This window comes from Staurois parvus, unplaced genomic scaffold, assembly GCF_062004578.1.
Source record: "Staurois parvus isolate SC_StPar_1 unplaced genomic scaffold, SC_StPar_1.0 ptg000580l, whole genome shotgun sequence".
Lineage (NCBI taxonomy): Eukaryota > Metazoa > Chordata > Amphibia > Anura > Ranidae > Staurois > Staurois parvus.
The window spans coordinates 3,095,043-3,120,889 of record NW_028318376.1 but is presented as its reverse complement, the minus strand read 5'-3'; positions in this window follow the sequence as shown (position 1 = coordinate 3,120,889).

The window sequence follows — 25,847 nt, the reverse complement described above, 5'->3', positions numbered from 1 at the left end:
ACCGACATAGAGATTGAAAAGAACAATTGGGTACAGAAATCAGCCAATCCTCATATGTTCCCTTCAAATAAAGAATGTGATGCAATACATAGTGAGAGGATGGTGATAGCAGTGGATATTTGGGCGTCCACCCCCTGGGGGTGGAGGCTGAGGAGCTGTAGTTGTACCTGTGGGGCTGCTGGTATTAGAAGTTCATCTAAACTCAGAGAAATGGGAAGGTAATGTTGAGAATGTAGGATAGAGCAAAGGAGGAGAAAGAGGGGGAGAGAAAGAGAGAGACAAGAAAAAAGAGAGAGGAGAGAGAAAAAGAAAAAAAAAAGGAAAAGGGGTAGGGAGAAAAGGGGGATCAGCTGCAACTGCTCCGGGTCAAACAGTTCAAGATAATCCGAGTAACAGTCAGAGGTCCCGTATGGCAATCTAGGTAAGCATGTGTAGTACTCTAATATATAGGTCAGTCTCAGCAATATTTGGGCCGTAATGTTCGGTCTCAGTCAGGTAAGGTGTACATTATATGCATGACACCTGGGATAGTTACGTATTCCTATTGGTCATCGAGTTATGTTCAAGTGGGGGGAGGGGTGGAGTCATGCAGCAGTTGGTGATAAGCGGCTGTTGTTTTAAAATAACTCCAACATGCCCATGTCTTCCTGAATCTCTCGGGCAATCTTTTGCTACAGAGATGAGTTCCTCCATTTTGGCAACTTTGTTTATAGGAGCAAGCCATTCCCAGACTGAGGGGATGTGTGTTGAGCGCCATTGGATTGGGATACATTGTTTTGCTGCATTCACCATATGCATAGCAAGTGATTTGCAGTATGTTTTATAGGGGAGCGAGGAGTGGAGTAAGAATTGGGCAGGAGATAGGACTAGGGAGTAAATTGTTACTTGAGCAATTATTGATTGAATTTTGTTCCAGAATGGTTGGAGCATTGGGCAGTCCCACCATATGTGTAGAAGTGTACCAGTTGCTTGGCAGCATCTCCAACAGGAGTCGGGGATGTTAGGATCAAATCTGTGTAGTAAAGATGGAACTCTATACCATCTTGAGTACAGTTTGTAATTGTTTTCTTGGGTCGAAGCATACATTGAACCTTTGTGTATATGGCCATATACAAGGTCCCAATCAGCGGGGGCCAGGTTTAGTTGTAGGTCATTACTCCAGGCTACGCAAGCCTTTCTAGATGTGATTTCAGTTGTGTTTTCCATACATGTGTATAGCATGGAGCCCACATGTCTCTGTGGGTAATCTGTGGAGCAGATTTTCTCAAATGGGGTAAGGGGTCTAACAAGCTCTCTTGGACATGGTGGGCTGTGTAGGAAGTGATGGAGTTGCCTATACATACATAGTGTCAAGTTTAGAGTTGGCCATTGGTTCAGGAGGCGTTCTCTCATCAAAAAGATGCCATCTTTGAAAAGATGGTATAGTCTCGGGTAATCTTGAGGTAGGGCCCCAGCGAGGAACACACTAGACATTCCGGGGAGGAAATCAGGGTTCATTCGGATAGGCGTGAGTGGACCAGATGTTGAGGACAGGCCCGATTTCTGACATATCAAGTAGTAGCAAGACAGTGTAGGACCGATTAGCGGGTGTTCTCTGAAAGTAGATGGGATATGTGATTTTCCCAGCCATGGAGATGTGGCTAGTGGGGTCACCGAAAAAGCAGCTTCCAGGCTCACCCAGGCCTTATGTACATGGTTTGTAGACCAGTTCACTATTCTTGCCATGTGGCAGGCCCAATAGTAGCGAGTAATGTCTGGCAATCTGGTACCTCCATTAGCCTTGGGCATTGTAAATTGTTCAAAGCTGATTCTAGGATGTTTATTGCACCATAAAAAGAAGGTGCATAGTGTCTTTATTTTTTTAATTGGATATGTTTTATAGCAGAAAGTAAAACATATTGTTGTTTTTTTTTTAATTTTTGTGTCTTTTCGTTTATATTGAAAAACAAAACCTGTGGTGATCAAATACCACCAAAAGAAAACTCTATCTGTGTGAAAATTATATAAATTTTGTTTTGGTACAACATTGCATTACAGCACAATTACCAGTTAAAATAGCGCAGCGCGGTTTAGCAAAAATTGGCCTGGTCATGAAGGGAATAAAATATAAACAATTAAAAAAAACAGCATTGATTAAATACCACCAAAAAGCTCCATCTGTCTCAAAAATGATATAAAATGCAGTGCTACATAAGTAATTGTAAGTGTCACAGCACTAAAAACTAAAAACATGGGGGGTTATTTATTAAAACTGGAGAATGCAAAATCTGGTTCAGCTCTGCATAGAAACCAATGAGCTTCCAGGTTTCATTGCCAAAGCTTAACTGAACAAGTTGAAATTAGAAGATTGGCTACCATGCACAGCTGCACAAAACACTGAATGCACCACTTCTAGTAATTGTACCCCATGGCCTGCACAAGAAAGGAGTGCAACATGTTGGTCCTCAAATGGTTAAAAAATATACTGGAGGAAATTTACTAAAACTACAAATCTGGTGCAGTTCTGCATAGAAACCAGTCAGCTTCCAGGTTTTATTGAAGAAGCTGAAGTTAGAAACTGATTGGCTACCATGCACAGCTCTACTATATTCCGAGTGCTCCAGTTTTAGTAAATCTCCCCCATTCTGTCTCTTGTGATAGTATTTATTCAATTATTTATGCAACCACAACTCTTGTTTTTGTTTTTCTTCTTTTATATTGACTACTACACCAACTCCATCAGTGGTTGCTTTCTGCGGTTTAAGGGGTGATAGGGTTTATCATTTACAATGTGGCCCTGAGATGCTGAGATCTGAGACTGATGATCTACTGTGTACAAAAAAGGATAGTTGAAAAATTAAAGTTGCAAGTTAATTTCTTGCACTGGTGCCCCGTTTCCTGAAAACTTCTGTCTACAGCAGTGGTCCCTAGTACCAACTATCCTGTGTCAGGGCAGGACCACCACCCATAGACCAGAGTCCCTCAGGGAGCGGAGTCTAAGTCCCAGGCTGCCTTTCACCAGGGCCCCTGATGGTGGGGATGGACTTGACGCAGCCAGGAACCAGGTTGCAGCCCCCGAGACACCCCAGCTGCGGTAATGGCCGCCGCCAATGGCGTGTAGCTGGTAGGAACCAGATTAGACAATAGCGTAGTCGGGCAAGCCGGATTGACAACAACGGGACAAACGGTACAGAACAGTAGGCAAGAATCACAGATCACAGGCCGGGTTCAGCAACGGGAGGTCAGATCAAAGGAAAATGGTCTAGTCACAAGCCGAGTCAGATTCCAGGAGAGTCATGAGAGTATACACAGAGCTGTTGCAACACTAACACACAAGACACGAATGCGAAGGGCATGTGCGGACAACAGACTTATATGTAATCAACCACACCCCTCTGGGGGATGGACCTCAGAGGCCTGAAGGCATAAAAGACTCCCACCATGCTTTTTGCAGAAACCCAAGATGGATGCCAGCACATGGAGCAGCACAACCTCTGGGAAAAGGTAGGACCTTGACATCCTGCCAGCGCTCCTGCTACTTGTCTACAATATAGACCTACTTATTGATAAGATCAAAGACAGCAGGGAGATCGCCGGGGGAGCCATCCAAATGTGGGCCCCATGATCTCTAGTTACACATCTGTCTGAAGTTCAATTTCTGTCACTTTCAGACATTTAACACAGCGGTTAGCATTTACCTGTCATTTTCAGGCATTAACATCACAGTTGATTGACTTTAGTGGCACTTTAAAAGAGAAGAGCAGAAGTGTTTCTTTATACAAATTGGATAAAACATAGCATAGAATAATGTTTACAGCTTGCAAATGGGTTTTGTTCAAACAGGTTCAGAAACAGGAAACCGGCATCTGGGAGCTTTCAACAGAACATGTACTGCTCTTTGACACTTCACTTTTCTTTATCCAGACTGCTCTGATTAACTTTAGTTTTAAGGGAATAGAAGATCTGTACAGTGACCCAAGAATTATCTGCAGTAAGAAACTTTCTATGATTGTTATCATGAAATCCATTATCCCTCTAATCCCAGCAGAAATGAGAGTTGGAATGTTCATCTAAAGATGCTGTCAGAACTTCTACTGCTCTGCTGTGCCAGGTACATAGAAAGCAGAATTAAAGTTCACACACACTGAGATGGTTTTGCTTGCAGTGGGTGTAGACGCTGCTATTTTTGAGCAAAGAATGTGCTGCAAGATATAAATCTAAAAGTCTAAATACTAAACACACCCTACCCACTATTGAAAAACCATTTACATTCCTTCTTCTTTATTCTTAAAAGCAAAGAAGAGCAGAAACACATACATATAACACGCTCTTTCAGCACATTTGAAGTCAATGTAATATTTTACAGGCTTCTGCAATGTTTAGATTTGATTACATATATTGTATTTCTTCATGAATGTGCATGGTCATTGTATAACACAAATAATACATGTTTTCTCTTTATCAGTGGGTGTCCTGATGACCCACAGAAAATCACAGATTTTTTTTTATTTTAGTTTCTTTTACAAACATGTATTCGGTTCACAAACATTTTTCTCAGCTGGTGCATAAAGTACAAAGTGTATATGAAGCAAAGGCCAAAAAATGGCCAGACCCAGCCCTGATCAGTCTAAATTCATGCGTGGTCAAGGGTCAGCCTGCTTGAGGGTACTCATCGTAGACTATAACATATGTTATCTGTGAGGAATTTGACTATTCAGGAAACACTGGGGTTGATTTACTAATGGAAACTAGATGGTTTACTTCACACAGGCAGGTTGTACTTTTAATTTTTTTCCTATAATTTAGTGAAAGAGGGAAATCTCATTCACTAAATTACATTGTTCAATCGTGTTTTTTTTTTTGTTTCTTTGGTTATCTTTTGCAAAAGTGAGACTTCACTACGTTCACTAAACTCTGGAGTAAACTATCTTGCAAAGTGTAATTTCCCTTGCAGACTGAGAAGACAATTAGCCTTCAGTAAATAAACCCACTGAGTAGAGTATGTACTGATTTAAGCAGGCCATAGATGGGTCGAATATCAGCCAAAAATTTGTCCAAAAAAAAATCGGCTGATTTTTGGATCATTAGTGGGTGAATTTGTCGGACGTTTTTCATGATTTTTGACACATTTTTTTAATCGGTTATGTTGGGAAAAAAACAGCCGATTTTGTCGATTGGACGATTTTCACGGCCGATCTTTTTATCGATTAAAAAAAATGCTCATGAGCCGTGACCTGCAAGAAGAAGGAAAAGAAGAAAAAGAAGATTAAGACAAAGAAAAAGAAGAAGAACATCTGTATCTATTTGTATCCATTTCGGATACAGATGTTTCTATTTGGATACAAATAGATACAAGGTTGCAACCGCAATACTTTTAAATGTCAAAAATAATAGCAGAGTATCCCTGCAGAGAGCTCCGCTATTATATTTGACATTTAAAAGTATTGCGGTTGCAACCTTGTATCTATTTGTATCCAAATAGAAACATCTGTATCCGAAATGGATACAAATAGATACAATGTTGCAACTTTGCTATACTTTTAAATGTCAAATATAATAGCGGAGCTCTCTGCAGGGACACTGCTATTATATTTTCCAGCCGAAGATGGGATGAAAATCAGCCGATTTTTTCTTTCCAATGGTGGTAACGTCGGCCGATTGAACAACTGATTTTTCGTTTTTTTGGTTTTTTTTAAAATGGCCGGTTTCACCCTGTCTATGGCCTGCATTAGTCTATCAATCAGCTCATTACAAGTGACGGACAGATGCCTTCATGCTTGCTATTTTCGGGATGACATCTACCCTACTGGAGCTAGCCAGTCAGATAAGTTGCAAATTTCTGTTAAGTGGTTGAATATTTCTTTGTTTTTTAGAACCAGGGATGTGGAAAACACAATTTTAGGCACAGGGATACAGCTTTATCATATATATTATATATATATATATATATATATATATATATACTGTATATTTAATAAACTGCTCTCAAGATTATCATTATAACTTAAATTCTATGACACATTTAGTTCATTGTACAGCTAACTGGTATATACAGTATCAGACCAGAAGGGCTACCTTTACTGAAAGATTGTGTGGGATGCCTGGAGCTCCTGAAGGCTTCCTATGCTACTTAACCACTTCCAGTCCGGACACTTTCACCCTCTTCCTTCCCAGGCCAATTTTCAGCTTTCAGTGCTATCACACTTTGAATGACAATTGCGCGGTCATGCAACACAGTACCCATATGAATTTTTTTAGCATTTTTTTGAGACAGATAAAACTTTATTTTGGTGGTATTTATTCACCACTGGGATTTTTATTTTTTTGCTATATAAATGAAAAAGTCCAAACATTTAGAAAAAAAAGTGTTTTTCTTATAAAATTTTGCAAATAAATAATCTTTCTTCATAAATCTTGGCCAAAATGTATTCATCTATCTTTTTAGTAAAAAAAAAAAAAAAAACCCAAATTAGTTTATAACCAAAAAATATAATTTTTCAAACTTTTTTTGACATTTTTATTTTATTTTTTTATATTATTATTTATGTTTTTTTAACATACTCTCACCCTAGCAACCAACACAGTGTCACCATAGTGACACTGTACTACTTGTGGGGGCAATGAAGATTTTTTTTTTTTTTTACACTTATTGCTTTTACACCCAGAAAGGCTGTAAAAGCAATCATTTCTCATTGCAGCATTCTTGCAGCCATTGAGAAATACTGTGTGAGCTGTGATTGGTCACAGCTTGCCACATGGTACAAGGCTGTTGTGAATAACCTTATGCCATATGACCTCTGTGATCATTCACAGATTTCACTAGTAGTAAGCAATGATGTCAGAAGTGACATCTTGCTTACTACTATTCATGTGATCACTGATTGGTCAATCAGTGATCACATGATTGGGGCCTCACACAGAGGTCCCATACAGTGATTGGTGTTCCTAGGGAGTGCGCACAGGCAGAGAAGGGGGAAGAACGTTTATAAATGACCACCCGCTCCTTCAATGCTCCCGTCTGGCTGTTTATATACATGGGCCAGACGGGAAGTGGTTAAACACTATTTTATTAAAAGTTCAATATCCTGTGCACAAGGGGGTAGTGGCACTATAAGTAGCTGTTCACCATGTCCTCTACCATGTCCTCCACCAGTAGTTATTGCTTCTTTTAACTAGCTTCACACATAGTCTCAAGCTGATACAAACAGCAGATTTAACTTCAGAACAGGGGAGGACTGACAACTCATGGGGACCCCGGGCAATAGGGGTTCATGGGGCCCCTGTGTGCTCGCTCACACTCAAACCACACCCAAAAAAGCCTATGAAAGGTATCAGGGGCATCTTATGGGGCCCCTTACTGACCCTGGTCTCTCAGGCAGTGCCCGAGTTTCTGAATGATCAGTCCGCCCCTGCTTCAGAAGCATACCTATACAGAACTAGTAGAATCTGACGCCAAGAAGAAGGCGAATTTTCAAAAACCCCAAAACATGTTAGCTACTAACCTTTTATAGCAAAAAAAAAAATACATTTGACCATCTTACAGACAATCCTTTTGGCACATTACCTTCCTTTAAACTTCATTCTGCATGGTCAGTATGTTAGTGATTTAGTTATTACCAGGGTTGGAATAAAATTGTGTTTTAAAATATAGTCAAGCTTTGAAAAAAAGTGGTATTTCTGTGAGGGCAGTACTGGTGTGGTACCTGGAATGGATGAGCAAATCTGCTCAAGTTCAATTCATGGGGGATTTATCAAATCCTGCGTAAAGTTGGAAAGTTTGTAACCTAAAATTGGATCACATTGATATCTAATTGGGAAAAATGTTAAGAATCAATTCTGGCATTAAAGTTAAACTTGCGTTCTGACTCTGTGACACTTCACAATCTTTGTTTATGGGGTTGTCAAAAAAGGGCATGTGGAGCTGGGCACATGTCTTGTTGAACATGTACCAATACAAAATAAATAAATACGAGGTGGTATCAAAATGTTTCAAGACTAGTTTTGTAACAAGCCAACAGATGGCAGCACAATGCTGCACGCACAGTCACATGGAGCACCAAACTTCATCAATCAATGTGCCAAAAGGCATAATCCTATGTACATCAGGAGCTAAGCAACTACTGCTATTCTGACCACATGAGTTACCACATCTGCTATTTCATCATAGATAGCAAGTTAGAACAAAGACCAAATGTGAAATTCTGCTTGAAACTGGGCAAATCTGCCACAGAGACATTTGACATGATTCGGCATGTTTATGACAATACTGCAATTCATTTGAGGTGTTTTGAGTGCTTGCTTTAAGAGTGGAAGAACATCACTGCAAGATGACGAGGGATCAAGAAGACCTTTAACAAGCTCAATCCCTGAAAAGACCCTCTTCTCGAAGATGAAGATCCAACTCAAAGGTTGCCATTTTGAAAACATTGCAGAGGTTCAGCAATTTGCCCAGTTTCACGCAGAACTTCTCGTTTGTTCTTTGTTCTGACTTGCTGTCCATGATAAAATAGCAGATGTGGTAACACATGTAGTCAGAATAGCACCAGTTGCACAGCTCCCAGTGTACACAGGATGATGTCTTTTGGCATACTGTCTTATGAAGGTTGGTGCTCACTGTGACTGTGCCTTGTGCTGCCATCTGTTGGCATGTTACAAAACCAGTCTCAAAACGTTTTGATGCCGCCTGGTAAATAAATACAGCATGATAGGGAGAGGGTTCTCATTTAGTGCAACTTGAGGAATGACACTGGAAAAACACCAATCCTTTTAATTACATGCTTGGGAGATGCCTTTACATTTTATGTGGTGTTATAGAGCAGTACGATTTTCATGGACAGCATAGGTGACACTGTATTCTGCCATCACATATTTTGGATGTGTAATTGACTGTTTACTTTTACATAGATCATACCTTTGATACAACAGCATCACTGTAAAATGATTCATTACAAAAGGAAAAAAAATGGCTTTGTTAGGTAGTTTTGGCTGAAACACCTGATTTTTCATTTTTTATCCAGAAGTAATAGACCTGAAATGACTGCTGGATGTTGCAGGTGCAAAAAAAAAAAAGCTATGATCTAAAAGCTATAGAAATGTTCACTCTTAAAAAATGAAGCTAAAGTTTTTAAAGGAGAGGTACAGCCAAAGCTCTTTTGGCTGTACTTCTCCTGTGGATCACAGGAGTGCAGTTCATTCTGCAGAGGGCAGACCAGACAGCAGTGACTGACGGTCATCACTCTGCTCAGAGAGGCTGTGAGAATTCACCGATCAGCGGTCATGTGATCGCTGAGTTCTCACCCTTAGAGCCGGTGGGGAACAGATGCAGCATCGCACTGATCCTGCATCCACCTAGCTAAGTATGATTTAAAAAAAAAACAAGAAACCCCATACTTCTCTTTTAATTTTGTGCAGATTGGCCAGTGACCAAACAGTTTAATAGTAGCCCCACATACCCAAACTGCCTACCATTCCAATTATTCCCTTAACATTAAAAATATAGACCTCATAAATGAGCTTAGTAGAAATTGGCTACCATCAGGATAGTAGGAGAGCACTTGAAAAGGCAGCAAATAGAAAAGGCTTTGCAGAGTGCGCCTTTTTTCACATATCTGCTGCTGACAACATTTTTGTGTGGTCTGCAGGCTCAGCCTGTAGAATATCAGCTGTGACGGAAGCGTAGGCAGGACAGAACACACAAAGAAGATGGTAAACACACAAAGCTTTATTGAACTATGGAAGGCACTCAATCAGGGTAGGAAGGTAACGTCCAGGTACCCAAAAAGGGGAAGAGAGGGGAGGAGCCCAACATAATTGTAATTCGGCCCACGATAGGACAATCTAGGTAGCGATGGCCCGAGCACTTGGGGGGGGATGGGCAGTCCAGGTAACTACAGTACTCCAGACACACAATAGGCAGTCCGAGCAAGTATTAATCCCAGCACACAATAGGGGCAGTTAAGGCAGCACTGATCCGGGCACTCAATGGGGCAGTTCAGGTAGCAATAATCCGGGCCCTCAATGGGGCAGTTCAGGTAGGAGTAATCTGGGCAAACAATAGGGGCAGTTCAGGGCACTCCGCAACATGCGGCTTGTAGGGACACTCACAGTAGGCGGCTTGCAGACACTCTGCAGCAGGCGGCTTATAAGGACACTTAAGGGAGGCGGCTTGCAGACACTCAGCAGCAGGCGGTGTGTAGGGACACTCATGGGAGGCGGCTTGCAGACACTTCAGCAGGCGGCTTGTAGGAACACTCATGGTAGGCGGTTTGCAGACACTCAGCAGCAGGCTGCTTGTAGGGACACTCACAGTAGGCGGCTTGCAGACACAGAGCAGCAGGCGGCTTCCAGGGACACTCGATTAGCAGACGGGGCAGCTTTTCAGGGACAACAGCAGGCTCACGGGGACTCAGCGGGGTCTTGGCTGTGGGGTCTGACCTCAGCTCAGACCTCACACAGCTTTCCAGGGACAACAGCAGGCTCACGGGAACTCAGCGGGGTCTTGGTGTGGGGTCTGACCTCAGCTCAGACCTCACACAGCTTTCCAGGGACAACAGCAGGCTCACGGGAACTCAGCGGGTCTTAGCTGTGGAGTCTAACCTCAGCTCAGACCTCACAAAAAGCGGTCAGCAGACAGGGTTCAGCTTTCCAGGGACAACAGCAGGCTCATGGGGACTCAGCTTTCCAGGGACAACAGCAGGCTCACGGGAACTCAGCGGGGTCTTGGTGTGGGGTCTGACCTCAGCTCAGACCTCACACAACTTTCCAGGGACTCAGCGGGGCTTTGGCTGTGGGGTCTGACCTCAGCTCAGACCTCCCAACAGCTGTTCTCTCTTTCTCGTGCAGGGGATTAACACAGCGGTCAGCTTGTCAGGGACACAGCAGGCTTGCAGGGACTCGGTACGGTCTTGGCTGTGGGGTCTGGCCTCAGCTCAGACCCCACACAGCACCCTGTCCCGAGCGGGGGATGAACCACAGGCCGGGTCCCGCACCGGCCTTCTTAAGCCGGCGTAGGATGCTTCCCGGTTGCCCTGGCAACGGCCGGCCCAGCGGCATGTTGCCGGGGCAACGAAGCATGGCCTCCTCACTCGGGCAGCGCTCAGGGAGCGCGGTCTTTGTCTCCAGTGGGTGCAGAGTGCGGGAATCCTCGTGGTCGGTGGAAGTGCGCCGCAGTCCCCTGGCGGGGGCTCACCCTTCTTCTGGCTATATGGCCGGGAGAGGTGTGATTCCAACCGCAGGGGTCACTTTCCTCCCATCCTGCGCAGCCTGTCTTCAAAGGCTGCGGCAGGATGAGAGGACCTGACAAGGGGGGGAAGGAGGGCAAGGTGACACCTCTCACCCTGCACAGCCTGTCTTCAAAGGCTGTGGCAGGATGCGAGGACCTGACAAAGGGGGGGGAAGGAGGGTGAGGTGACACGGAGGGGACAGCAGGCACAAGGGGGGTGGGGGAGGCACAGTCACTCCGTGACATCAGCCAGGGTCAAGGTACCAAACTTTTGGGTTCCATATGCATGAGGAAACACATGACTTTACAACACAGCCTCTAGAGATAGGAAAGGAAGTCTCACAAAGGGTTTTAGAGGCTTATACAACATCAAGCAGGCAAAATGTCATAGGGCCACAGCACATCAAGCAAAAGCTTGAATCAATGCAGAATCCTCAAATGGTGACAATGCAGTAACTTGTATCCCCTTTGCCTCACTTGCTTCAAGATCTGACTTCTCAGAACCACCAATCCCCCACATGCACCACAGAGCATTTGAAACATCCCAGGGTAAACACTGTCATGCTGCCTTCATTACCAGCTCCTGTCTTTCATTGTGTTCCGGCTCAGCAAATGTACCACACATTGTTTCAGGGTAGAAACTTGCAGCCATAGACGTTGCCGGGACAAGGTCATCCAGTTCCCAAGGCTAAGATTGAAAACGTGCCCCCCACAGCTATCACCAATATATATCAGTGTGCACCTAAATGTTTGTAAAGTTTGTGGCATGAAGCAAACTGAATGGTTTAAAATTTGTGCTAAAATATGAGGTTAACAGTGGCAAAGGAAAAATTGTCCCTGAGCCCGGGGTGTCACTGAATTGAAAGAATGTCATTGTATCTGTGGTGTTACTGGAAGGAAAAAAATGTCCCTCTGTTGGTGGTTTCACTAAAAGGAAAACGTGTAGCTGTGTTGGAGGTATCACTGGAGGAAAAACTGTCCCTGAGTCAGTGATATCACTTAAAAGAAAAAATGTCCCTGCATCTGTGATGTTACTGGAAGGAAAATAATGTGTCACTGCAAGTCACCAGCACATCTACACTTTTCCTTTCAAAGTCACTGAGAACAAGGGTGGTCCAGCAACACTGGGAAACTCAAAATTCTTGGGTTCACTTGAAATCACTCAAAAAGTCTGGGACACTAAGAAACTCAATATCTTGGGGTCACTCAGAATCTCAAAAAGTTGGGGACACTAGGAAATATGGGGAGAGGGGGCTAGGAACACAAGCTGTTCTTGCTGTTAATAAGGCAATTCCTAAGGGAATGAGTCCAGGTTAAATAGAAAGAGATTAGGAGCTACAAGTACTAGCATGCTGCTGGTCTGTGAGTATTGAAAGAGAAGTTTGGAATTTTGAAAAACAAAAATGATTCTCATCTAGGTGTATCTCTGTCCCCACCAGCTCTACACTGTGTACTAAGTTATCAAAGACTGTTGAGCAGTCAGTTTTCAGCATTCTGTGAGTAGATAGCCAGGGACTGTCAGTCTTCAGCTCTCTGCTCTGCCCCCTTCCCAAGAAGGAGGCAAGGGCTTGCTGAGAGGTTGTACCAGCTTCCGATCCAGGGTTCTGTGTGGATCCCGACCGTATATTTTTAGAGCCTGGACCATCTCTGTGATGTCTAGAGTCACAGGAATACAGAACTAACTGCACTTCTACGATCCATAGGTTTTTGATGTGTTTTGTGTTTTTTTGTTTTTTTTTGCCAATAGGAAAGTATTGACTTTGATGTGACTTTGGATGGGTGCAATTTTGATGTGACATTACGCTCTTTGGCACTCAAGTAGCATCAAAGTAGTATCAAAGTCTCACCCATCCAAAGCTGCATCAAAGTTGCAACCCATTTAACGTTGCATCAAAGTTGCATCTAAGTCACACCCATCCAAAGTCACACCAAAGTCAACACTTTCCTATTAGCAAAAAAAGCAAAACGCGCCAAAAATTTGAAAAAAATGTAAAACGCATCTCAAAACTCACTGGAAAACTTGTCAATTGTAATACGCAGCGGTCATTAATTAGGTGAAATGGAACCCATGAGCAGTTGATGAGCCGAATGGATCTTTGCTCATCTCAAGTCAGTAGCAGCCAAAATATAAATTCCATTGTTTTGACTACAGTGTTCTACTGAAAGCACACTTCTTGAAGTTTAATAGAAAATCTTGCAGTAACTCTCTTTGTATCACATATAAAATAATTGACCCCCCAAAAAAAACTATTTACAAACCTGTCAGGCTGTTGAAGACTTGCAATAATTATTTTTTTATAATAAATATATTAATACCAAATATGCACCACACATATTTTAATAATTAGTCACCTTTGTTTCCTGCCTGAAAACAGCTCCTTATTCTGTAATACATTAGTAATTAGTTTGCTTCTATCCTTGAAAACATATCTTAAACCAGATTTCACCCCTTTTGTCATTCCCTTTCAGCAACTTTAAACATGCACATTAAAAAACCGAAAACTGTCTTCAGTGTTTAGTGAACTAGTTGACTGTCTATTATATTTTCTCTTTTAATTGTTAGGAAATATGTCAAAGTCTGCATAAAGCCTCTGAATCTTTGTAATTTGCATTTAATTATGAAGTCCCTATAGCATTAGGCAGCTCATGCAACTGAGCAGGAAAATGATGCAGATATTAGTAATAAAATTAAAGTGTCTGTTAAAAAATATGAAAAAGGCATTTTCATCCAAAGAGAAAACATATAAAAGAAAGAAACCGCATAGCTTATTTGCATCTTGCTTTCAAGTTTTCTTTTTAGAGGCAAAACATCAAATTAGATTACGTCCACGTTTACCAATTATACTGTCAACTAATAAAAAAAACTTTTTTTAATACTTACCTTATTTTTCTAATTTTGGCACTCACAGACTTTAGATGAAGGTAAGACATCAAGTACAATATACGAAAAGACATCTGAAACATATGAACCCCAGAAAGATGGTTTTTCACCTAATGCTCACATACACGTTATCCAGTTTTTTACAGCTTCCATGTTTAAGTAATAGGCTGAGGAAACCCTTTTTCTCTCCTGCACTGGCAGATATAAGTTCCCCACAGATGGGGAGTCTAATAAGCTTCAAGTCTTTACCAGAAGGTATTGAATTTGTTTGTGATGCCCCCAGGTCATACTCTGCGGGTTCAATTCAAGCATGGGTTCACATGAACCCAACCCATTTACAATTCATGGAAATAGTGAAAAATTTGGTTGACACACACACCAACCAACAGTAATGCACTTTCAGACCTTTGAACTTAGTTCAGGTGGTTTAGAAATGACAGTAATGGGGCGGGAAGAGATTTATTATATAACAACATAAAAAGGTTGGATACCCAGCATCCATATTGCATAGCTGTGATAGGGAAAGCATAGGGAGTACTGTGGATAAAGTGCACAGGGACAGATTAGTGGAGAGTTTGTATGCACTTCCTTATTAAGAACCTTTATTGAATGTTCTCAAAGTGGTTGTAAACCCTTACATATACCCTGTGAAGTGACTGGCCTCAAGTGATATACAAAAATGAAACAAGCTCCAATCTGCAGTCTTCTCTTCTCTACAGCCATTCAAAGTGCTGAATTTATTAAGCTTGTCTGAGAGTTCAAACAAAAGAGGGGGCTAGCTGAAGTTATACTCTGCAGAGCTCAGTGAGGATAGCTCTGAGAACTGATTGGAGGGAAGAGACGCACCCCCTCCACACGAGAACAGAACTGAGGCTGAGGTCCCTCCCCATCATCATTTTTCTCTTGGTGTTTGGAGGTTTACAACCACTTTAAGATAGCAAAATGCTGTGTATCTTAAGAAATTTTGGGGTGGGGGAAGAATTTTTTATATCTTACTGCTGCTGATATGTATCCTGCAGCTTCTTTAGAATCTCACCACATGCCTTGTCTACAGTCATAACAGGCTGAATGTGTTTTGTGATAGAGGCCCCTTTTACAGTGCACAGACATTTCAATTGGGTCTGTTTGCCTGTTTTTCAGGTGGTCCCAATTGGAACCTCTATTCTCCTCTATGGAGCAGCGGGTGTAAACGGACATGTGTCTGTTTACACCCGCCACCATCCAACCCGATTCACGAAAAAGAGATCATGGATTAACATGTGCAGTGCCACGCAGGATACATGTTTCTTATTACTCATAAGAAACATCTGACACAGGAATGTCAAGATTTACTTTACTAAAAGGCACCAAATGACACCAAGAAACTGCATGATCAATTCACACCTTATGCAGGTGAAAAGCACATGGTGCAAGAAGGAATGTACACTTCAATTGTCAACACCCTACATCTTTTTTTTCTATTGAATAGAGTTTTTTCTCTAATTTTTTTTCAATTATAACTTTAAGCTTGGGGTGCTTAGAGCACATCAAGCAGCTGCTGTTGAGAGTCTGTTGAAGAGCACTTTTTAAAATTTTTACATTTTTTTGCATCATTAAAAAAATAAGTATTGGAACAGTGTTTTCCTAAACTATTTCCAATGGCATCACTTACATTCACTGTACCCTCTATTCCCTTTTGTCCCTGATTAAAACTATCTCACTGCTGGCCAAAATACAGTTGCTGTGGCAACTTCATTTTTTTTAACTTTTTCTGCCAATACTAAAAGGTAATTGAAAACAATCATTGTGAGTTAACAGGACAAAATGGAAAAATACATGACTATTTGTAAAACGTTCACAAAACTGTAATTTATTCAGTAGCTAACTAAACACACTTATCCAATAACTTATAAAAATAAACTGCATAAAAATATTAAATACAAATATTCTTCCCTTTTCGATCACAAAAATGGTGATTTCTTCTAAAAGCAGTGGATTGATTGTGGAAGGTCAGATGGTAAATTTTCATCAAATGCTTCATCTATATCAGGCAACAGAGTAATTTCTTGTTTGGCAATCAGAAAATGATCTTGGCCTTCATGCACTTGCCACAACAAAGTAAGCTGGATAGACACTTGCCTACTGGACACTTATACCCCCTTCCTGCCCAGGCCAATTTTCAGCTTTTAGCTGTTGCACTTTGAATGACAATTGCGTGGTCTTGCAACACTGTACCCATATAACATTTTTATATTTTTTTTCACACAAATAGAGCTTTCTTTTGATGGTATTTACTCACCACTGGGTGTTTTATTTTTTGCACTATAAACAAAAAAATAGCAAAGAAATTAAAAAAAAAAAGTTTTCTTTGTTTCTATTATAAAATTTTGCAAACAGGTAATTTTTCTCCTTAACTGATGAGCGTTGATGAGGCTGCACTGATAGGCAGCACTGATGGGCACTGATAGGTGGCACTAATGAGGTGGCAAGGATAGGCGGCACTGATGATGCTGCACTGATATACAATAATGATGGGCACTGATAGGTGGCACTGATGGGCACTGATAGGTGGCACTGATGGGCAGCACTGATGGGTGGCACTGGCTAATGGCACTGACTGGCAGCACTGCTGGGCATTGATGGGTGGGATTTCTGGGCAGCACTGATGGGTGGTACTGAGGGGGGCACTGCTGGGCACTGGTGGGTGGCACTGCTGGGCACAGGTGGGTGGTACTACTAGGCACTGATGGGCACAGATGGGTGGCACAGCTTGGCACTGATGGGTGGCACTGCTGGGCACAGGTGGGAGGCACTGCTGGGTGGCACTGTTGGGCACTGATCATCAGGGCACTGATGATCAGTGCCCTGATGATCAGTGCCGATCCGTCCTCTAACAATTGCTGGTTATCAGCATTACTTTCCTCATGTTGTGACAGCATGAGGAAAGTGCAGCCGATAACCGGCAACTGCATTTCCCTGTGATCAGCGTGTCATTGGACACAGCTGATCACGCGGTAAAAGGTCGCTGTGTTTGGCCTTTTACCACATCACGTGATCATGTGATCAGCTGTGTCCGTAGGACACAGTGATCATGGAGATCACTGGGTGCGCATTCTGGGAGGGCACGTTCTAGGAGGACGTCATATGACGCCCTCCCAGAACTGGACAACAGCGCTGTAGCCATCATTCGGCTATAGCGCAGTTGACAAGTAGTTAACTTTTGTTTTGGCACCCATAATAATCCTCTTTGGATATTTAGATCTGTAGCATAGTGGAGTAGAATACTCTCTGTGGTGCAATGATAGAAATTCACCACAAGCTCTAAAGGTAAACTGGTCTGTTTAAGTCTTCTAATACATAACAGACACTTTTGTGCCATGCTAGGACAATGCTATATAAACTCCCAGGAATTAAATGTTATTCAGTCTACATCTCCTCTCAATTTGTATGAATATAAGAATGGGTGGTCTTCCTAGATCTCCAGTAGTCCATTATTATATTATCAGTTTATGTAATTTTTAAGTCCTATTAGAATGATATAATCTGCTAACTTCACAATTGCATTAGAGGCATAAATAGGGATGTAATCATGTGTAAACAGGGCTAGACTGAGCACATAGCCCAGTGGTACTACTGTGGTCAAAATGAGAGTTTAGGGTTTCCCCATTCTCATAGTTTGTGGTCTGTGATTTAAGAAATATATTTATGTTCAACTGATGTTTCATGTTTTGTTTATGCATCTGCTCATGATCAATGGAGGTTTCCTGGCTTAAGTTAAGACTGAAAAATTGCAGTTTACAGCTTTTTAACTCTACAAACAGCACCTTTTTAACTCTACAAACAGTAGACATGTAATATTATGTATTGGTTGTGTAATATTTCAATAAGCTGTCTATGGATAGCAGTAAAGAACTGGTTAGGTGTTTACAGTTAAACCGGCTAGGGTTTCTATACTTGGCAGTTATTGTTTTCTTTCTCGCTCCATCAGATCATCACATAGGAAATCAGTTTTTACAATCATATCATGGTTCTCCTAGAATTTAACAGTGTAGAATTTAGAGATAAACATTTTCCAGTATTCTTTAATCCATTACCTTTCCTTAAAAACATCTGTGCAATTGAGGTTACATAAAAATACAGAATCCTAATAATGTACATTACAGTAAATCCCTTGCTAGTCATCTCTCCTATATTACCTTGAAGAAAGGCAACATTTAGTTTTACTATGCATTAATTATTTTGCATGAGCCTTCAGAATAATTAACTGACACAGAGAACATTAGCATGACATAAAATCAGTTCTTAGACATCTCAATAGCATATGAAGTGAATATCTGTGCAGGTGCTTTGATTTAATTAATGCAAACAGTAACTGTGTGTCTTAGATTATCCATAATATAAAAGTATTCATTTCAAAACCATCTTTAATCATCAAACAAAATAAGTTTTCTTTTAGCATCATATAGTGTTTTGTGTAAAAATATTTTTTTCTTGCGCTAGAGCACATCCCCATCCATGAGAGAGATAGGGATGTGGATTGTCTTCTATTATAGTGTGAAACTAAGTGGATTTTCACCCTGCAAGCTACCAAATTTGCAGATTTAAATTACTCTATAAGTTTCAAACCCTTTTTATAGTTCAGAATCCCTGTTAGATGTGATCCTAACAATGGCCATCTATCAATGTTTCTATGTATTCTTCGTTTTAAATAACTAGGTATGTATATTGCATTATTGTTGTCAAAATTATTGAAGGGCACTTTGTTCCAATCTAACCATTAATATATGAAAGTGTATAGCCATTGATAAATATTTTATCATATTGTTTGTAGCCTGGATATATGACACTGGGATAGCTGAATGAACCAGAGGAAGGATACATCGTTTATCAACAAATAAACTTTAAAGGACAAGTTCAGGGATATGTAAAAAATCATAGTTCCCTAAATACATTCAGCTATGAAAACCCCCTTCCCCCTCAGGTCCTTACTTATCTCCTCCAATAGCTACAACTTTTTCCTATTTTCTACAGCCAGTACAAATGGTATCTTTGTATCCCCTATTTTTCCCAAAAATTCAAAGTAAAGACTTCAGGTGTGTGTTTGGTAGATATTGGCTAGCGACACGACAATTCAAAAGCAGAACTGCATATCTGCTGTCGACAGGATCAATGTGGTCTGCAGTCTCTGCTGGCAGTGTATCAGCTTTAGTAAAAGTTTCATCCATGTGGGTACCACATGCATGAGGAAACATGACTGTATGTGCTAAGGAGTAACACCTTATTGAGACAAGTCAGCATCAAAAGGCATGCACTCTTCTTCTTCAAAAGCACATACTAGCTACTTTCTTTTAGAGTGGTGCTAATGCATCTTTTTTTACATCCCATAGCAGACATTTTTGTTTAGCCTTCTAATGTGCCATTTTCCTTTTCCTCAGAGGCCCATAGCAGCAACTTTTTTACTGCACTGCTCATGCAATGCCTTTTCTCCTCCTCAAATGAGCATAGACATCATTTGCCTTTCTAGTGCTACTCCTGAACCTTTTTCATCTTCAGCTAATTCCACCATATTGCTGCCAATTGGCTAGGCTAGGAGTCATCGGACTTTTTTAATTTTTTATTTCATTGTCAGGCCATCCCTGCCCTGCAACCTGAATACTAACTTTCAAAAAAGTCCTAGGCCTTAACACTGCCTTTTTCCTGTACAAAACAATAAAAAATGGCTTCCTTGAAAGATAAGGCTGCCAGCATAAACACTGGCCTTGCAGTGGTGATGACAGCTACAAGTAGTTCTATTGACAATATCTCTGATGTAAAACAGCTTTTTGATTTGGTCCCAACTTCATCCGTAGGCTCTGACAAAATGGGAGGTATTGCTGGCATAATGGAAAAGGTGGACAATGATATTTTAAAGGAGTTGGAAGCTTCCCTTAAGAAACCCAAAGAAAGGGAACATGACATGATAATGAATACATTCATTAAAGCAGATCAATAAAGAAATCTGTCTTATTGACCTCATCAAATAAAAACATTTATCCAGTATTGCATTTATTCTATGTAGTTATAGAATAAATATTTTGGGATTATCCTGGCACCAGAAACAGATCCACAATATCAACTCCAAAAAAAGCATCCATGTTAATCCAACACATAAATCGTTTAGTGTGCATCAATAAATAAAATCATGTAGGCTGTATATTGCAACAAGCACAAAAATAATAACAACTTCAACCCACAGTCTCTCTTCTTGTCATACTTGACTGCATATTTTTAGCACAGCACTTTATTGAACCTGCCAGTCCCCCACTGTATTTCCACTGTCTGTATTGGATTTATCTTGGTTCAATAAAGTGGATTGTTTGGAGTGCAGCCGATCAGACTTCCTATGTTCTCATCTGTGCAGCACACCAGCTGAGCTAGCACCCACAGAAGGAGTTGTGCTTGGAGATTGGGAGTCTCTCTACCTTGAGCAGCGGTAAACATATATACCTAAAATCAAAGAGCCTAAAATATAGCACATCAGTACAGCACCTCCAAAGATGTACTGTCTCAGAAGGGCCAATAGGGACACAAGGTGATAAGACCACTTCCCATACTCAGTCAGATGCATTATCTGTCATTATATGACTCCATGAGTAGTCAGACAGCCACACATAACTGATTGTACAATGTTTCAAAAGTCACTATACATGATGATGTAGCTGTCAATTTCCTTTTTTGGGGGTATCTCTAAAGCTGTTCTGCCATCACCCTTGTGTTTCAGGCAGTTTGGAGTTTATTAGAAATGCTGTGCAGTCCCTTATTGGTGCACAACAATAAGCATTATTAAGCTGCAATGTAAGAGGGAGAGACAAAGCAGTTTTTGTAATGAAATAAAATTAGAATACATTATTTCAGAGACAATGCTCACAAATTTTGTACTTTCACTGCAGAGTATGTAAGCAGGTTTAGCAAGCCACAGTGTAAAAGGGGGAGATGAGGCAGGTTTTTTCATGAATCAAAAATTAGAGTGTAATAATTTCAAGACTCTAGCCAGAAATATTTTACATTCACAGCACTGTATTTGGCAGGTTTAGCATAACACAATATAAGAGGCAAAGATATAGGAGGCAAAGACAGGGCAGTTATCATTAAATAAAAATGAAAACGAGACAATAGCCACAAATATATTTGAGTGCTACAGCAATGGAATAAACTGAAATAAACTGAAAAACACAGAGCATGATTGGCCCTACAGCAAACTTTACAAATTTTGCAGCTGAAGCCCAGCTGTGGAAACATTATGTGTATGGTACTTTTACAGTGCTAAAGCAATGGCACAGGTCAGGAGTTGGTAATGGTGGCAGGCAAGCAGAGTTAGCAATAGCTAGTAATTGTAGAATGTTGGGATGGGTGGCAGGAGCTGGTAATTGGAGGGAGGAGAAGAGGAGAAGGGGTATGCCTGTACATAAAGAATGATAAGCTAATGAATGTGAGAGAGGAGATTGCAAATGGGATAAGGAGGGATGTGGGGTCCCTGTGGGTGGAACTTCAAAGAGAAGAAAGAAGTGTGAAAATAATAGTGGGGGTATGTTACAGGCCCCCTAATTTGAAGGATGAGGAGGAGTTGGATCTCTTATTGCTGTAAGAAATGGCAGCTAGGCAGGGCAACCATAATGGGGGATCTCCAGGATCAGATGGCTTACACTCCAGTGTCCTCAGAGAACTCAGTCTGGTTATAGCCAGACCACTATTCCTAATTTTTAAGGACAGCATACTGACAGGAATGGTACCAGCTGATTGGTAAAGGGCCAACATGGTACCAATATTTAAAAAAGGGTAGAGATATATATTCTGGTAAACTATAGGCCAGTCAGTCTAACATTGATATTAAGTAAACTATTGGAGGGGATGATAATGGACTATATCCAAAATTTTGCTGATGAAAAAAGTATCATTAGTAGTAATCAGCATGGCTTTATGAAAGGTCTATCTTTCCAAACCAATTTCTTAACATATTATGAGGATGTGAGCTGCCATCTAGATACAAGAAGGCCTGTGGATGTGGCCTACTTGGATTTTGCTAAAGCATTCAATACAGTTCCCCATAAATGCTTCATTTACAAACTGAGGACTGTAGGCATGGACCATAGGGCTTGTACATGGAAAGAAAACTGGTTTACAGGGGCGTGTCCAAAGGTTAGTGATCAATAGTGATCAATAGCATATATTCAGACTGGTCTGGAGAGGTAGGTGGGGTACCTCAGGGCTCTGTTCTGGGACCATCTTTATTTAATTGTTCATAAATGATATAGAGGTTGGTATAAATAGCTTAGTCTCAGTTTTTGCTGATAATACAAAGCTAAGCAGGGCAATAACTTCACAGCAGGAAGTAGAAACTTTACAAAAAGACCTCAATAAAATAAATGAGTGGGCAAATACATGTAAAGTAACGCACTTGGGAGCTAAACATACTAATGCACTCGCTAAGGAAAGAACCTCTGGGGGAGTCCAGGGTGGAAAAAGATCTGGGGGTCCTAGTGGATGACAGACTCAGCAGTGGTATGCAATGCCAAGCTGCAGCAAGCAAAGCTGGTAGAATGTTAGCATGCATAAAAACGGGTATTTACTCAAGAGATAAAACTATAATCCTGCCACTTTACAAAATTCTGGTTCAGCCACATCTGGAGTATGCTGTCCAGTTCTGGTCACCAGTCCTCAGAAAGGATGTGCTAGAACTGGAGAGAGTCCAGAGAAGGGCAACAAAGTTAATAAGGGGCCCAGGGGACCTCAGTTACAAGGAACGATTACAAAAGTTAAACTTGAGAAGAGATATGATATCGATATACAAATACCTCAGTGGTGAATCTAGCATAAGGAATAAACTATTCTGTCTCAGGGAGTATCAGAAGACACGGGGCCACTCAATGAAATTGGAGGAGAAGCAGTTTAGCCTTAAGCAGCTTAGGGGGTTATGCATGGTCAGGGTGGTAAGGATTTGGAACTCACTTCCACAATCAGCAGTGTCAGCGGGAAGTATTGATACTTTAAAAAAAACTCTTGGATGGGCACCTTAGTGACCACAATATACAGGGATATGGGATATGAGTTTTTGACATGAGCAGACACACACCTACACAGGTTGAACTAGATGGACTGGTGTCTTTATGCAACCTTACCAACTATATAACTATGTAATAGAGGCAGGCTAGCAGAGGCAACAGGAGGCTAACTATCAGAGACCACAGGAGCTGGTAATGGTGGCAGGAGCAAGTCAAGGGAACACAAAGCACGTCTAGCCTTGTTTTTTTTAACATTCCCTGAAAAAAAGCACCATGCCAAATTGTGGGTAAGGTTAAATTGTGTTAACAGTGGGAGGGGCTTAAAGGGGCTTAAAGGGGCATAGTTAAATTAAACCTGAGCCCCCTCTCCCTATACTGAGCACACACATGCCAAGATATGCTTTAATGACTGTGCCACAAGCAAGACTGTAAGGGCGCATTCACACTAGATATTGGTCACCAATCCAGATTGCTCCTCAGAGAGTATTTGCCATGTGGTTAGGAGGTGTTCTATCTACTCCCTACCACTTGCTTTAACCGCTTCAACCCTGTACTAGAGCAGCTCCATTGACTTGAAAAGCTGCAATGTAAAGCATCATGGCAGCAACATGTGTACACCCCAGGCCGCTGCCTCTGCTACTAAAGGGGGAGTGATGGGGGGTGGTAAACCACTTGTATGACAGAGCCCTAAAAGGCATGTATAAACTTAGCACAGTGATTTTAAATAGAATGAAACTGTTACATTACACATGCTCTTCTACATGCAGCTTATTCTACAGAAGAACTTCAGTACTCACAGTACAGTAGTCAAGAGTATGAAATGTAAACCACATTGAGGGGAATTTATCTAAACTGAGGCAGACAGTATCTGTAGCAGCTGCACATGGCAACCAATCAGCTTCTGTCTTCCACTTGTTCAGATAAGCTTTGAAAATGCAATATAGCAGCTGACTGGTTTCCATACATAGTGGTCCAGATATTGGCCGCTTCAGTTTTCATAAAGTCCCTCAGTGTCTATAGTGCAGGGGTCAGGAGTGCAAAACACACAGGCCACTTTACAGAGTACAACCAAAATGACCCCTCTTCCCAGTACAAATCAACCCCCCCCCCCCCCCAAGCCCATGCTACCCACACTGCTTACTCTGAAATAAAAATAAAAGCCCTAGCACCCTAAAATATACCTCCCCTAAAATATTACACCCAATAACCCCAACACTATATTTTTCATGTGTGTTTTTCTAACCTAACCTAACCTAACTGTGAAATAGAAAAAAACAACTCCAAGCCCTGCAATGGGAAGGGGTAGGGGTACAGCAGCTAAGCAGTAACCCTAATCACATACTATCAGCTCTCTCTATCTACACCAAAACATACAGGCACGTGCTTTCTGGGAACCATGCCTTTTACTGGGAGGGGACTGGCACATAAGAAAACCCATATTACTGGCCACCAAAGCACAGTATAAAAGCTAGGAGTGCATAATTGGTAATCCACATTAGTTGACCAGGTCTGCAAACAAGATGAGTTCACTGTGAACCCATGCTCAACCCAAACCTGGAGCTCATCCTTAGCTATGAGACGTGCATGTGCACTCAGCCTTGCACTACATTGTTACCAGTTGGACTGATAACAATGGGATGAGCCTTCCTAGTGTATTGTGAGAGCTAGCACAGAGGGCTGGAGAAATTTATGAACTTGTTCTTTAGGTTTAAACAGAATTTAACCGCTTCCTGACCACCCTATAGCAGAAATACTGCTACAGGGTGGAACGGGTGTGCGAAATCACGTATATATAAATGATTTTGCATATCCAGGTAGGGGGCACGCATGAGCCCTACCCATGCCGCCATTCGCGGCTGTCAATCACCAGGTCCCGGCTGGTGATTACTTGCCGGCACCTGGTGATTGCCGAGGATCTCCGACGGGGAGAACTATTTGTAAACAAAACAGTTCTCCTCCCTGTCAGCTCCTACACGCTGCTTTGCACAAACACACGGCCCCATAGTAAAACAGCACACAGTTAACCCCTTCCTGCCTAGTGCCATTAGTATAGTGTCAGTATTTTTTTTTATCACTGTATTGGTGTCGCCAAGTATTGACGATGGGGGAGAGAAGTGTATGTAAAAAATACAGTTGTCTCCCCTATCAGCTCCAGCACAACAGTATGCTTACAGTTGAAAGCACAGACACAGCATACTGTGAAACAGCACACAGAAGACAGTTAACCCTTTGATCACCCCACATGTTAACCCCTTCCTGCCCAGTGCCATTAGTACAGTGTCAATGCTTTTTATTAGCACTGATCACTATATTGGTGTTACTGGGGATGTCAGTGACACCAAGTCAGTTCCCCCCAGTGTCAGAATGCCTGTCGCAGTCCCTCAGTCCCGCTATAAGTTGCTGATCGCCGCCATTACTAGTAAACATAAAAAATAAAATAAAAAATTTCAGTATATATACTGCCATTTGTAAATGCTATAACTTTCACGTAAACCAATTAATTTACACGTATTGGGATTTTTTTTTAGCAAAGACATGTAGCAAAATACATTTTAAATTTTTTTTACCGGACATGTTCAACCTCCCTGGCGCTCTGATTATGTCAGTATTTTTGAATGTCAAAGCGGTACATTGTTTTGCATGGAAATTTGTTGTTTTATATTGTAGGCCTGTAATTCCTAGGAATAACTCACTTAAATCCGTCCAAACAAGAGTTTAGTAAATATTCTGGGTATGATAAAGTTTGAAA